At 46.7% G+C, this 6,000-nt stretch overlaps 1 protein-coding gene across 1 annotated transcript in view; it reads left to right on the top strand.

Annotated features, from left to right (window-relative positions):
• The first annotated feature begins 1,701 nt into the window (after positions 1-1,701).
• The window catches only part of LOC140722551 (uncharacterized), a 40,414-nt gene continuing 36,115 nt past the window's right edge, over positions 1,702-6,000 (top strand). The window contains exons 1-2 of the mRNA XM_073037257.1: positions 1,702-1,742; positions 3,453-3,512. The gene's annotated coding sequence lies outside the window, so the exon portion shown is untranslated. The remainder of the gene's footprint in view (positions 1,743-3,452; positions 3,513-6,000) is intronic.

The raw sequence follows: 6,000 nt of genomic DNA, 5'->3' as shown, positions 1-6,000 counted from the left end.
TTAATTTCAACAGAAATGCGGCACCCTGGACCTGAACAGGTGAGGGATGTTTGAGCTGAAACTCTATCCATTCCAGTCAGTCTTTCTTACACAGAGAGTGGAGCTCAGACCCTCCCAGAACCCGGACTGGATCAAATTCGCAGCCCAGGACTCGCTGAGTTAAACAGAGGATATTCCGCCCCATTGGTTACGATGAAAGAAAAAGGAGAGATCCAAACGGAAATCCGGACAGAAAGGTTAACGCAGCCTGTTTGTTTTCCTCTTCAGGGTTGCTACATTGACCCCACTCCCACCTCCTCCCGCTGTCAGACCCGTCCTGAGCTGGTGAGAGTTAGTGTGACCCGGACTGCGGCAGTCCCGCTCTACCCCGGCTCACCCGGCCCTGTCCATCTGTAATGAGCGACAGACACATCACAGCCGAGTGGGCTCGGGAGCAACAGCTCAGACTCAACTCTCCGTACAGGGTGAGCACACCGGTGCAGGACCATTGTGGGTCACCCGGGAAGTCAGACTGTGATTTCCCGGGACCACACTGAACGCTGTTCGGTTACAACATCAGAGTTAAGTGTTGTCTTTGACTCTGCACAACTATTCAGCGTTTACAGCGAGACTTGGCTTTGCTTCGAGATCGGGAGTGAATTTAGTGGGAGAAGGGAGTCCTGACATGTTCATGTTACCGAGTCAGTTACCGTCCAAATGGATTAAGAGAAATGACGTCTTTGCCGTCAATCAGAAATACTCTCCTGGGTGATTTCTACTGAGTGTGAGCAGAAGGCATCTTTCACCCCGGTAGTGACATGTGAAATATCCAACTGAGCAGTGACCCGTCATCGATCTGTCTGAAACAAGAGAAAACAGCAAATGCTGGAAATCAGAGCAACACACACAAAATGCTGGAGGAACACTGCAGGCCGGGTAGCGTCTATGGAGAAAAGAACAGTCGACCTTCCAGACCCCAGCTAATGTATTTTACATCGCGTCATTGGTTCTATCGCTCTTCCCTGTATCACAAAGAGTTAAACTTTCTTCACGCTTGAATGACAGTGTTTTCACTAGAACACTGGAATTTGGAAGGATGAGAGGGGATTTGATTGAAACATATAAGATTATTAAGGGATTGGACACGATAGAGGCAGGAAACATGTTCTTGATGTTGGGGGAGTCCAAAACCAGAGGCCACATTATAAGAATAAGGAGTAGGCCATTTAGAACAGAGTTGAGGAAAAACTTCTTCACCCAGAGAGTTGTGGATCTATGGAATGCTCCGCCTCAGAAGGCAGTGAAGGCCAATTCTCTGGATGCTTTCAAGAAAGAGTTAGATAGAGCTCTTAAAGATTGCGGAGTCAAGGAATATGGGGAGAAGGCAGGAACGGGGTATTGATTGCGGATGGTCAGCCATGATCACATTGAATGGCGGTGCTGGCTTGAAGGGTCGAATGGCCTACTCCTGAACCTATTGACTGTTGTCTATAAAACTGCACCCTCAGGCACCAACAAACATTCCACTCTCAAAATCACTGAGATCTCATTTAATCTCCATGGTGATGTTTGTTTGGAGACAGAACGTACGCTGTGCTAAGGAACAGAATAGAGAGAGAACCGCTGATAAAGCTGTGCGTTTAGTTAATGATTATCACCAGGAGCTGACTGATTATTAACCAGGGTGTGTTCATTACTTACAGAACCCGTAACGCAGCTTTACTGGGACAGGGTGGTAACAGAACCTGGAGCCGCTGTACACGGTAAGAAGCTCATTTTACTGAAATATAAACATCACAAAGGCAGTCACCCACTTTTATGAACAATTGAATGAGATTGATAACGTATTGTGTTGATCGAAATTAGAACTACAGCGAATCGCTTTTAAATTAATTAATAATTCCCTTCATCTAATTGAATGCATTGGCTTCTTGTGCATGTCCCAGCGGGAACTGGTGCAGATGGACCTGTTATCGGAATCGCCGCACTGCCAACCTGGCTGCGAATCATTAGCAAAGGCTCGGGAGGTGCGAGCTTCCCGCATCTCGGAACTGTCCCCGGGCTACTGCTTGCAGTAACAGGAAGCCGATCCGTCCACACTCGGGGTTTTACTGATCCCCGACCGAGGGAACTGAGGATTCGCTTTGCTTATTCCTTCACTAACCGGATCGACACTATCTGTCCATCCTAGACGGCATTTCGGTTGGTGGTCAAAAGCATTGAACCACCCACATTGGAGATTACAGCCGGGGCGGGGGGTGGTCGTGGGGGAAGGCGGTGTAAGGAGTTGATGGTTCCATTATATAGTCGGTTGGTGGGACCTGTTGTGGATCACCGTCTGCAGTGTTGTTTCCCTTCTGTCAGATGTGAGTGGGTAGGTGGGAGGTCAAAAGAAGGTTTAGCAGAGAGACATCTGCCCCCGTGAGTTTTTCTATGAGGAATCTGGTGTGCTCTTGACCTGCGGTATTACCTAAAACAGGGGAGACCTGCTTCTACACATTACAGTTTTTTTTATAACAATGTACTTGATTGTATCCGCGGTAATTTGGTAAAATGATTGGGAACTTCGATGAGACATAAAGTATGCCGCGGAGCTTGACAGGGACTAAATAGTTCCTGTTGTGTGAGGATCTGAAACCAGGCACCGCCAGTTGAAGACAGTTGAGATGATTTCCCTCTCTCTGTGGGTCTAGTGTGTCATGGGAATGACCGTCCTCAATATTCAGGAGAAAGAGAGTCTTTCAGGTAATATTGTAATCCTGCAGTGTGATGGCCCTTGATACACAAATGAGTGAGATGTTACAGGTGAGAGGCAGGATTGATGAGCCGAGATCACAGTCTGATCTGCGTTGGTCACAGTGACTGCGGGATGCCAATGTAATTAAATCTCCCGTCAGCCACTTCTGGCTGACAAAAGCACATATCAATGGGCACTGTGCTGTGCACGTCCCGTACCTAATACTGCGGCCACTGATTGTATGTCCGTGGTTTTCTACATCTGTAGCCCGTCCACTTCAATGTTCGACATGTTACACGTCCAATGACGCCTCTCTGCACAATGCGTTTGTGGCGTAGTTATTTGAGTTACTGTCGTCTTCCCGGCAGATTGAACCAATCTTGCTTTTCTTATTCAATCTCTCTCATTAACAAAGCGTTTCTGCTCTCCGAACTGCCCCTCACTGATCTTCTTCTGCGCCATTCTCCGCAAAACTGAGACTGCTGAACAGGACAACCCCAGGAGTTCAGCAGTTTCTGCGAAATTCAAACTGCACCCTCCGGCACCGACAAACATTCCACTCTCAAAATCACTGAGATCACATTTCATCTCCATGGTGATGTTTGTTTGGAGACAGAACGTACCCTGTGCTAAGGAAAAGGTCACGGAGAGACCTGCTGGTAACGCTGTGGGTTTAGTTAATAATTATCACCAGGAGCTGACTGAACATTAACCAGAGTGTGTTCATTACTTACAGAACCCGTAACACAGCCTCACTGGGACAGGGTGGCAACAGAACCTGGAGCCGCGGTACACGGTAAGAAGCTCTTTTTACTGAAATATGAACATCACCAAGGCAGTCGGCCACTTAAATGAGATTGAGAACTTATTCAGTTGTTCAACAATTGAACTGTAGCGAATCGTTTTTGAAAGAATTAATAATTCCCTTCGGCTAATTGAATGCATCAACTTCCTGTGCTTCTTCGTATTGATGCTGCCTGGCCTGCTGTGTTCCACCAGCATTTTGTGTGTGTTGTCTGTTGTCTTGGCTTTTCTCAGTGATTGAGAAGAATTTGACATGACCTAAGTTTACAGGGTGGTGTATACATTGCAGTTTTCTTTTAAATAGCAATGTACTTGATTGTATCCTTAGTAGTTTGGTAAAATCGGTGGGATACATGATGAGAAATAAAGCATCCTGCGGCATCTTTACAGGGATGTCGACAAAATAGTTCCTGTTCTGGGAGGAACTGAAAGCAGTTCAATACAGTCTCCACCCCCTCCCCCATCTCCCCCACTCCCTCCCACTCCTCCCTCCCCCTCTTCCCTCCCCCCTCCCCTCTTCCCTCCCCCCTCCACACCTCCTTACCCCTCCTCCTCCTCTCCCCCCTCTACCCCCACTCTCCTCCTTTCATCTTCAAATTAGTGTTCACTTACTAGAGATAAGTGGCCTGGTCAATCAGATAAAATTCTGACGAATATGTCTATTTACATTACTCCAGTTGATGTGTTTCCTTGCTATCACACAAACTTTACAAATATCTAAGATGATGCTCATTACTGTGTGATGAAAATCCCTTTAACGTTAAATTCACTGGATGTGTTTTGTCAGCCGGAGGATGCTGATGGGAGATTTAATAAAATTCACATGCTGAATTTACTGTGACCAATCTAGGTCTGTCTGTGATCTCAGCGCCTTAATCCTGCCTCTCACCTGCAACATCTCACTCACTTGTCCTTCAAAGACCATGACACTGCAGAGATGATAGAATTAATGGTAATAATCTGCTTCTGCTGAACATTGAGGAGGCCATTCCAATGAGACGGAGGGAGAGATGGGGAGAGGATTTCCTGTACTAAATTTCACTGGGCGTTGATACAAATATCAAAGTCTACACTCTGTCGGCACTTTATTACGCACTTCCTGTACCTGACAAAGTAGCAGCTCAGTGTATCTTCATGGTCTTGGACAGGGCGTCAAAGGTTACGGTGAAAGGCCGGGACTGGGGTTGAGGAGGACAGAAATAAAAAGGGTGAGCCATGATTGAACGGTGGAGCAGACCCGATGGGCCAGATGGTCTAATTATGATCCTATTTCTTAAGGTCTTATAGTCTTCTGCTGCCGTAGCCCGTTCACATCAAAGATCAAAATGTTACATGATCAGTGATGCTTTTCTGCACACTAGTTATAGAACATAGAATAGTACAGCACATTACAGGCCCTTCAGCCCACAATGTTGTGCTGACCCTCAAACACTGCCTCCCATATAACCCCCCCCCCAACTTAAATTTCTCCATATACCTGTCTAGTAGTCTCTTAAACTTCACTAGTGTATCTGCCTCCACCACTGACTCAGGCAGTGCATTCCACGCACCAACCACTTTCTGAGTAAAAGCCTTCCTCTAATATCCCCCTTGAACTCCCCTCCCCTTACCTTAAAGCCATGTCCTCTTGTACTGAGCAGTGGTGCCCTGGGGAAGAGGCTCTGGCTCTCCACTATCTATTCCTCTTAATATCTTGTACACCCTATCGCGTCTCCAAAGAGTAAAGCCCTAGTTCCCTTAATCTCTGATCATAATACACATGCTCTAAACCAGGCAGCATCCTAGTAAATCTCCTCTGTACCCTTTCCAATGCTTCCAAATCCTTCCTATAGTGAGGTGACCAGAAATGGACATAGTACTCCAAGTGTGGCCTAACCATTGTTTTATAGAGCTGCATCATTACCTTGAGACTCTTAAACTCTATCCCTCGACTTATGAAAGCTAACACCTCATAAGCTTTCTTAACTATCCTATCTACCTTGGAGGCAACTTTTAGGGATCTGTGTACATGTACCCCCAGATCCCTCTATTCCTCCACACTACCAAGTATCCTGCCATTTACTTTGTACTCTGCCTTGGAGTTTGTCCTTCCAAAGTGTACCACCTCACACTTCTCCGGGTTGAACTCCATTTGCCACTTCTCAGCCCACTTCTGCATCCTATCAACGTCTCTATGCAATCTTCGACAATCCTCTACACTATCCACAACACCCCCCACCTTTGTGTCGTCTGCAAACTGGCCAACCCACCCTTCAACCCCCACATCCAGATCGTTAATAAAAGTCAAAAAAGTAGAGGTCCCAGAACAGATCCTTGTGGGACACCACTAGTCGCAACCCTCCAATCCGAATGTTCTCCCTCCACCATGGCCCTCTGCCCTCTGCAGGCAAGCCAATTCTGAATAAACCTGGCCAAGCTTCCCTGGATCCCATGCCTTCTGACTTTCTGAATAAGCCTACCATGTGGAACCTTGTCAAATG

This window comes from Hemitrygon akajei, unplaced genomic scaffold (genome assembly GCF_048418815.1).
Source record: "Hemitrygon akajei unplaced genomic scaffold, sHemAka1.3 Scf000080, whole genome shotgun sequence".
Lineage (NCBI taxonomy): Eukaryota > Metazoa > Chordata > Chondrichthyes > Myliobatiformes > Dasyatidae > Hemitrygon > Hemitrygon akajei.
The sequence above is the reverse complement of the archived record's forward strand: the minus strand, read 5'-3'. Positions and strand labels throughout refer to the sequence as shown.